The following is a 9,793-nucleotide window of genomic DNA, read 5'->3' on the forward strand; positions in this document are numbered from 1 at the left end:
CTTGCCACTCTAGCTCATGCATATGAGAGAAGAAGAATGCCGGCTGTTGTTATGGGGGTCGCTCTTCCTTCTTCTCCTTGTGCTAGATATTTGTTATGCATTAGGGGAAGAAGGAATAGCGGCCATCATTGACGGTCGAAAAATCAGGTGAGGGTGTGTCCACCATATATGAGAGAAACTTTAATAGCAAAAAGAATTATCACAAAATAAAATAAATAATTAATTATAAACAAAATAAAATAAAATAAATAAGTATTTTATTGTAAGTAGAAACAAAACAAAATAAGCTAACTACCACTTTGAATTTAAATAGAAACAAAACAAAATAAACAAAACAAAAAATAGAAGAAAAAATAATCAGTAAATGCAAGTAAAATTATCAAAGTATTTTCTGTTAAAAATCATTAAAAGCAAAAAAGAACTTTCATAAAGAACTTTTTTTGTTAGAAACTTTAATGGCAAAAAGAATTATCATAAAATAAAATAAATAAGTAATTAGAAACAAAAAAATAAAAAAGGTATTTTGTTGTAAGGAGAAACAAATAAAAATAAGCTAACTAAAAAAATAAACAAAACAAAAATAAAGCAAAAAATAAAACAAAAATGAAAAAAAATAAAAAATAGATGCGAATTTATAGAGAAAATTTAACCTAAATTCAAAGTATTAGTTAGCGCTAACTAATACTTTGAATTTAGGTTGAACTTTCTCTATAAAGTCGTTGCTCTCCACGTTGTAGTCGCGGCGGAGCTTATAAACACGCTCGGAAGCCCTTCGCTTGGCGAGATGGGACTAAACATTCAGCCGCACCACGGCTGTGGCAGGCAACCGGTACTAATGCAAAAAAGAAATAAAATGAATAAAGCAAAAAAGAAAACAAAAAAACTGGGAAAAAATAAAAAAATTGCCATCAACTGGGCCACCACGGCCTGAATACGACTAGAAACCCATCCGTGGGCCAGGATTCAGGCCCGCAGTAGGCCCAGAAGGCCCATCAGGCAAAGCATGAGCAAGTAGGCCCGTAAGCCTGCAGTGGAGAGGAGCTCGAGAGGGGTGCGGCAGTGGGGCTTATAAATCACTGCGCGCCCCTCTCAACTAGCGAGGTGGGACTAAACTTTGGCCGCGACGCGGGCAGCACAGGGGCCTTTGGTACCGGTTCGTGGCACCAACCGGTACCAATGCCCACCCTTTAGTCCCGGTTGGTGCCACCAACCGGGACCAAAGGCCGCCGCTTCCCGCCCTTTGGGCTACTGAAAAGTGACCTTTGGTCCCGGTTGGTGGAACCAACTGGGACTAAAGGGGGGCATTGGTACCGGTTGGTGCCACGAACCGGTACTAATGGCTTTGATATATAAGCCCGCGCTTCTGAAATTTTCGTCACTTTCTTCGATCCCTCCGACGACGCCGGCAGGCTGCCCGAGATCCCGACCACGTCTCTGCCCCCCGACCACGCCACCGTTGCCCCCTCCCCGACCACGCCGCCGTCGCCGTGCCTCTGCCCCCGACCACGCCGCCGTCGCCATGCTTCTGCCGCGCCCCCGACCCGCCCCATCGACGCCCTCGCCGCCCGCTGCCCCGTCGACGCCGTCGCCGCCCTCTGCCCGACCACGCCGTCGTCGCCCTGCCCCGACCACGCCGTCGTCGCCCCCCTGTCCTCTCCTCTGTTTTTTCGTTATATGATGTTTTTTCCACATTATGTGTATATGTGTGAGTATATTTATGTATATGTTATTTTCATTATTAGATTTTTTGTTCATATATATGATGATTTGTTTTTTGCATTTTTATAAAAATTGATATATGTATTTGTTCTATGTGCATATAAAAGTTAGATTTTTAGTACATTTGGGTACATTTTAGGTTAGTTTTATCTATATATGTTCTCTGATTTAGTATATTTTAGGTTAGTTTTATCTATATATATTTAGGAAGAAGGAAGAAGGAAGAAGAAGAAAAGGTTTTATATATGCAAAAGTTACATTTTTAGAAAAGTATTATATATCTAGCTAGGAAGATGAGGAAGAAGAAGAAAATGAATGAGAGGAAAAAGGAAAATAAGAAGAGGAAGAAAGGAGAAGAAGACGAGAGCAAGAAGAGGAGAAATAAATAAGAAGAGGAAAAAGGAAGAAAAAGAAGAGGAGAAGAAGAAAGGAATAGAGGAGAAAGAAGAAAAAAATAGAATAAGAAAAAAAATAGAAAATTCTATTTTTTTTCTTCTTTCTCCTCTATTCCTTTCTTCTTCTCCTTTTTTTTCTTCTTTTTTTCTTCGATTGCTTCTCTTCTATTCCTTTCTTCTTCTCCTCTTTTATTTCTTGTTTTGTCTTCTTATTTTTTATCGGGTATGTCGTTGTCGATATATACCCCCTCCTAAATTTACCAAGTTAAAAGAGCGTTGTCGTCGAGGCCACCCCAAACCCTTGAAGTGTTGTGTCGAGGCCACCCCAAACCCTTGAAGTGTTGTCTAGGCCACCCCAAACCCTAGAAAAGCAGCGTCGAGGCCACTAACATGATTCCTTATTATGATTAGCTAGCTAGTTCTACGTTTGCCACTAATATATATCCATCTGTACCATGTTTGAATAATAATTGACATGTTGTAAATATTTGCAGAAACTATGGATCACTCTCGAGACGAAGAGGAAGAAGCGATGTTGGGGGAGATAATCGCACAAGGAAGTGATGTCATTGCGTCGTTTCTCAGAGACACCGATGGTCTGTAAGGACCGGGTGAAGAAGAGGGCTATGTTCATGATGATCTGGAAGGACCGGGTGAAGAAGAGGGTGTTCATGTCTTCATGATGATCTCGAAGGACCGGGTGAAGAAGAGGGCGTTCATGACGGCTTCGTTGACCGAATCGAGTCCGGCCAGGTATATATATATTAGTTAAGCCCGTGCTGACTAGTTAATTGATGCATTCATTGTTTTCATATGTACACATATTAATTAACTCTCGTCTTTCTTCTTTTTTCTCAAGCCCTCCGGATCGACCTCAACTTCGGTAAAGAAACGAGGCCCGAAGAAAAAGTTGCGCTCGGATGAAAGGTTTGAGATCACAGCAATCGCGCGCGATGGCAAGCCGATTGAACCCATCTGGACAAGGGATGCATTTCGTGCTCAGTGCGGGGTTCTTGTTAGGGACAAGATCCCGTTCAGTATCCAGCAATGGTTAAAGCCAAAGAAGGAAGACCCTGAGGTGCCGACGTCTTATGTCTCCGATAAACAGAAAGAAGATCTTTGGACAACGCTTAAGGAAAATTTCACCCTACCGCCACAGGAGGATCTAGAGAAGCCAGTTAAAGAGGAATTGATCAAGTCTCATGCTCTTAAGAAGATGGCAGAACTATTCAGGAGGTGGAAGAATGAGCTGAAAACATTTGTCGACAAAGAAGAGACACCAGAATTCACCGGCCGGTTTGAGAAGATCAGAGATCAATGGCCCGCATTTGTGGCCCACAAGACATCGGAAAAGAGTAAGAAGATGTCAGCGAAAAACAAGAAAAATGCTGCGAAGAAGAAGCATCACCATCACACGGGGTCAGGTGGTTACCTCAAAGCCCGATCTTTGTGGGACAAGGCTGAGACTGACCTGATTGCTAAAGGGGTCGAACCAGAGACATTGAGATGGCCAGACCGTTGCCGGACTTGGTTCTTCGGGCTTGGCGGAACCTTGGACCCTGTATCAGGGGAGTGCGTTTGGACGGAAGAGCAACTGCGAATACCCGTCAGGAAGCTTCAGCACTATATCGCTGCAGCACAGGAAGAGGCATTCATTCCAGATAGAGAGAATGACGAGCTCACAATGGCCCTCGGGAATCCTGAGCACCCTGGACGGACACGAGGCACGCCAGGCTCCCGTCCGTGGAAGGCTGGGTTTCCGGACACAGGGGGTTACAAAACCCAGGAGAGGAGGAAGAAAGCGGAGCATAGCCAACTGCAGGCGCTGCACGAAAGGGTACAAGGGCTAGAGGAACGAGAAGCACATCACAGCAAACGACCTGCCAAAGCTTCCCCTGAAGCTACCCCGCCATCTCAGCGGAGAAGCAGCGTGGCTTCCACCGAGCAGACTTAGCAGCTGGAGCTTGTCTTCACGTGCTACCCCGTGGATGCTATCACACAGTCTCAACATTGCTACCTTATGACGCAATGGATGACATTCAAAGTCAAGGCGGATTTTGGCTCTATTATACCTAATGAACCTGGCTCAACCTACCACGGCCAGCCGATTCCAGAAGGATATGCTAGGGTGATGGTGGATCAAATAACGGAAGGATTTGAGGACCTTGAGCTTGACCACCCTACGGGTGAAGGGAAGATTCAGCTGGGTTCTTCTCTGAAGACTCCATGCCTATGGCGGAAGGAGCTCATCCACCTTCCGAACTGGACGCCTCCGCCTCCTCCTCCTCCTCCGGTGAGTCAGGGCCCGCCTCCTCCTCCGCCTCCTCCGGCGAGTGATCAGGGCACTCAGCCTCCTTCTCCGGCGCGTGATGGCACTCCGCCTCCTTCTCCGCCTGCGCCGGCGCGCCCGAGCAGCCAGCTGCCTCCTCCTTCTCCGCCTCGTCAACAAGGGCTGAAGAGACCCACCGCTGCTCCGGCTCCTCCGGCGCGTAGTCCTTCTCCTCCGCCTCGTAAGAAAGGAAAGACAGTCGCAACCGTTCCGTCTGCTCCGGTGTCTAGCACTACAGCCAGAGGTAGGCAATACAGATACGGTCCTTCTCTGAAGACTCCAGAGAAGTTACCATACGAGAGGAGCCAGGAGGAAATCATGAAGATCGTGGAAGCCGATGTGAAGAACTTCTTTGAAGGGGTGAAAGCAAAAAAACATCCACCTCCGGAGGAGAAGATAGATCCAGTAAAAGCAAAGTGTGCTCTGGCTGCCCTGAAGAAACCACCAAAGTCTCTGAGGAAAGGCAACTATGAGCGCATTATTACAAAGTCATTTATCGAAGCGCAGCGGTCGGGAAGTACTGTCAGTGATCAAAGGTTAGCAGAACGACGAGCTGGGAAAAAAGTTGCCCAGCTCGGCGAACAAGCGAACCAATCGTTCCCCCCGCTCAAGGTGTCTAGCGATATCGTCGCTAATCATCCGGGGATCTTGTTGCCCGGTACCAATCCTGCAGATTACCTGCCCAATGATGCACATTTTCATTTATTGGAGGTGGACGAACACAAATACGTGTACGGGAAGGCTCTCGTCAAAGATGAAAGATCTCTAACAACGATGATGCGAAGATTCCATGATTGGTACATGAAAACTTGCAAAGAGTCTGGGGGAGTAATATTTTGACGCTGGGAGTTAGAAAGGAGCATGACCTCGTTGGACTTGAACTGTTGATGGTTCCATTTGAGGAGTTCTTCCCGTTTTTCAATCTAAAGGCCCTCGATAAATTAATGATCACTTGCTACTGTCTATAAGTAGTACTACTTATGTCATTAAGTCTCTATATATAGGTCAGCTCTTTCATTGCATGTATTTTTAATTATCCTCACTATATTATATGCAGATTGAAGATCGTCGAATTGAAGAAAAGACAAATCGGTGATATTGGGTTCATTAACACAAATCTCGTAGATGCATTTATGATTAAATCTCAGGCCAAAGATACCGAGGCCAACCTGCTACAATCATTTGTATTGAATCAAAACAAAGTTATAATACTCTTCCCTTACGAATTCCAGTGAGTGTTACTGTCTTGTGCATATTAGGTTTCCCTTATTAGTCAAGGTTATAGTAATGTAATTGATGAGTTATGCATGCGTGCGCAGCTTCCACTATATTCTCCTAGAGATTAAGCTTGAGCAGGGACTAGTAACCGTCTTAGACTCGAGACGAAAAGATCCCAACGAGTATGCGGACATGACTGAAATTCTAGAGAAGTAAGTTAAATCGATCATTATCGCACCATATCGGCAACTTTGTTCATTTCCTGATATCAAGTAATTGTTTTCTTTGTCTGACAGGGTTTGGAAAAAATTCACCGCAAAACTCCGGGACTGCCGAAGAAGCTGCAATTTAGACACCTGAAAGTAAGTACTATAGTAGCATGTTCCACGCATCTCCTAGTGATTCAAGCGCTAGTTTCATCAATACCATTTAGCATGCTTGCTAACTATCAGTTTGATTGACCTCTATTTCTTGTAAAGTGGTTGTGGCAGGAACCAGGGAATGATTACTGTGGATACTACATTTGCGAGTCCATCCGTCACGTGACCTGTGAGCGGGGCTACTCTGACAAACAATGTGACATGCGTAAATAATAATATTCACAATTTTATTTTATTACCATCATTTGTGTTCGGTTTCATTTATTCATATATATGTATTAACCCCCTTCTTCAAATTAGATATATCGGATGCAGAATGAACTCCTACCAGCAGATCGTATGCGAGGAATTCAAGAGGAATTGGCGGCATTCTTTCTTGACCACGTGATCGCTAAAGACGGAGAATACCATGTGAACCCTAGTGAGTTGAATTTTAATTAGGAGATTATATTGTAAGAGATAATTATATTGTATATATGTAGCCAGTAGCGTCGGATAGATATACGAGAACTTGTTGTTCGACCAATCTCTCAGAGAAGGAGAGGTGGTCGATATCACTTCTCTGTGTATGCATATGTTCATGACGATCTTCTGTTTCCTTCATTTGCTTATTAGCTAGCGTGTCTAGTCCTCTCTATATATATAGTATGTAGCGTCGACCAAGCACGGACATAAGAGAGCACACTTCTCTCTATTCATTAGCTAGCTAACACAATATATGAAACACCTAAATTAACCCCCCCCAAACCCCCTAAACCCCCTCCCCCCTTTCAAAAAAAACCCAGCACCTGAAATGCTGACGCGTTGATGCCTTTTGGTCCCGGTTGGTGTCACCAACTGGGACTAAAGGCCCCCCTGTCCGGGCTCGCCGCACCGGCCACGTGGAGACCGAGACTAAAGGCCAAGGGCATTAGTAACGACATTTTAGTCCCGGTTCCGAAACCAAGATAGAAGGCCCTTACGAACCGGGACAAAAGGCCTTTTTTCTACTAGTGTACGTCCATTAATATGGAGGATGACATGACAAATTTGGTTACTCAAATTTTCTGCTGTAAGGTTGGGGATTTCCCCATCAAGTACTTAGGAGTGCCTCTGCATTATGATAACCTAAGGAGGGAGGATCTTCAATCTATCGTTTATAGGATTATTAAAAATATCTCTGGGTGGTATCTATCTTAGAAAGGAAAGATCATTCTTTTGTGTGCTTGTATTGTGAGTATTCCTGCTTATTTGATGGCAGTGATCAAGTTTCCTAAATGGGCCATCAATGCCATTAACTCTCAGATGGCTCACTTCTTCTCGGGTGATTTGGGAGGGCAGCATAAGTATCACTTAGCCAATTGGGGTTTGGTCTCCAGGAAAAAATAATTTGGGGGTATGGGAGTCCCTAATATTAGGGAGTTCAACATGGCCTTGTTGGCTTCTTGGGGTAAAAGATTTTTTGATGATAGCAATGGTGATTGGAAAAATATTATCTCTAGTAAATATGATGTGGGATCCCCAGTATCTTGTGGGCTAAGAGTGAGAGGGGATGTGCCATTTGGAAAAGTATATCCTGGGATGTTAATGCTTCCAGAATCTTTTACAAATGGAAGTTGGGTAATGGTGCTAACATTAGCTTCTCGCATGATACTTGGCTGAGGGATTCTTCCCTCAAGGTCCAGTTCTGGGGTCTGTTTGAGATTTGCAATCAAAGGGACAACAGTGTTGCCCAGGTTTGGGATGGTAGAGATCTTAAACTGACATTTAGGAGATGTGTTGATTGTGGGGAATGGACGGATGGGAACAACTGGTTGCATTGGTTAAAGCTTACCCCATTAAACCTGAACCTGATACTCCTATTTGAATGTTGGAAACAAATGGGGTGCACTCTATTAAGTCTTTCTATAACAACCTTAACATTGGGAGTGTGGTCCCTGCTTTGGGGATTAAGCTATGGAAAATTTTGTGTCCACAAAAGATTCATGTTTTTCTTTGGCTTTGCATATATAACAAGATTCTTACTATAGATAATCTGGCTAAAAGAAGGGAACTGGTTGATGTAACCTGTCTTTTCTATGGTGAAAATGAATCGGTCCAACACTTATTGTTTGACTGTGTGGTGGCTAATCGTGTTTGGTCCTTTGTGGTTGAATGCTTCAGAATTGACCCATTACCAATTTTAGTGATATTATTGCATTCTTGCAATATGAGAAGAAAAAATATGTTCTAAATATGGTTATTGTTGCCTCCTTGTGGAGTATACGGAAACTGAGAAATGTTTTTTTCTTCCAGGGGCGCAAGTGGAAAAATGTGAAATGCGTCCTTGCCAAGCTTAGTACACATTTGCAACTATGGAAGGTCTTGTGCGTCGACTCTCAAGCTGCTCTACTGCTAAGGTGCATCCGATTGGTGGACAAGAGAAGGGGGGAGGTACTAAGGATCGCGTGGAGATGAATTGGAAATTTTAGTCATATTTTGTCTCGCAGCTTCTGGCTATGTAATTCCTAGTGACAAAAAGTTATGTTCGAGTCTAGTCCTTTTCTCTCGCTGTTGGTTTCTTTTCCTAGCTGACTAGGGTAAAACTTTTATGTTGTACTGGTTTCACTTCTGGTTTGGGGCTGTGTTGCCTCATTTCTAAGAAAGATGGGACAGGGGGAAACCCTTTTCTATTCAGAAAAAAGGGGATGACTAACCACGGGGGTACATCAACATGAGCTTCTAGAGCTGGGACACCATGAGATCGCTCCCTGGGCCCATCACCGTTCGCTTGGAGTCACAGGGGAAGTGTAGATTGCCGCTGAGCAAGGGCAGTCTCGTCGTGAAGCCAGCTGACGATGCAAGAAGTGTGCAGCCGCCATGGCTGTTGTTATCCTGCACTCCGCACTCTTGGAAGTCGGCGATGCGTGTTGTGATGGGATACATCTAGACATCCTCATCAGCCCGCCTCTTCCGCACTTCCCTCAGGGGCGTGGGGAGCTACCCTTGGAGAAGACAAAGTGGAAGTGTGCTCTAGCGGGTGAGCCTAGATGTACTCGGCAAATAAAAACAAATGTGAAGCACTACGGTCAAGCACATGTGTGCTTCACCACTAAGAAAGTGGAAGCATTCTCCCTAATTCTTTCAGCCCTCATCCAAGCACCCCCACCCTTCGAAAGTTGGGTGAAATATGGTGGATCTCGCACGGCAGGTGCGCTTGATCAAATCTTTGTTGGCAAAACTTTCTCACTCAGGTGCTCTGTGTAGTGGGGCGGTTGCATCATGCATCACCACCAAGGAGCCCGCCGTCAGCTGTTGCTAACCTGCCGCACTAGGTGTCGAAGGGCACTGCTATCACCCATGTGATGCCTCTGGAGCTGACTTCTTTACTTGAGTTACCGTCTATCCGAGTTTCTACCCCCCCCCCCCCTTAGTTGCTCTTACTTGTGGGTCTGCGTTATTTTCTGACCATGTATTTTAGCAGAAGACTATGTTTTAGGTTTGTTTCATTTGATAACGGAATCAGGGGGACCTTTGTGGCTCCCTTATGCTCTAGAAAAACGATCACTACCCGGCACATTTTGTAAATCATCGGCCGGTCCGACAAAATCTGGTCCTGTGGGAAACTAAAAAATGAAGCCCTGTCTTACAAAAAATGAGTTAACGAGCAATAACAGTAACCAGACTAATGTTTTCCATATGACGCAAATCTGTATTATTGAAACACAAGATAAAAAAGATAAATTTAATTTAATTTAATTATAGTAGCATATATTAATTGGAGATCATGCGTC

The sequence above is a fragment of the Hordeum vulgare genome, chromosome 5H, assembly GCF_904849725.1.
Source record: "Hordeum vulgare subsp. vulgare chromosome 5H, MorexV3_pseudomolecules_assembly, whole genome shotgun sequence".
Lineage (NCBI taxonomy): Eukaryota > Viridiplantae > Streptophyta > Magnoliopsida > Poales > Poaceae > Hordeum > Hordeum vulgare.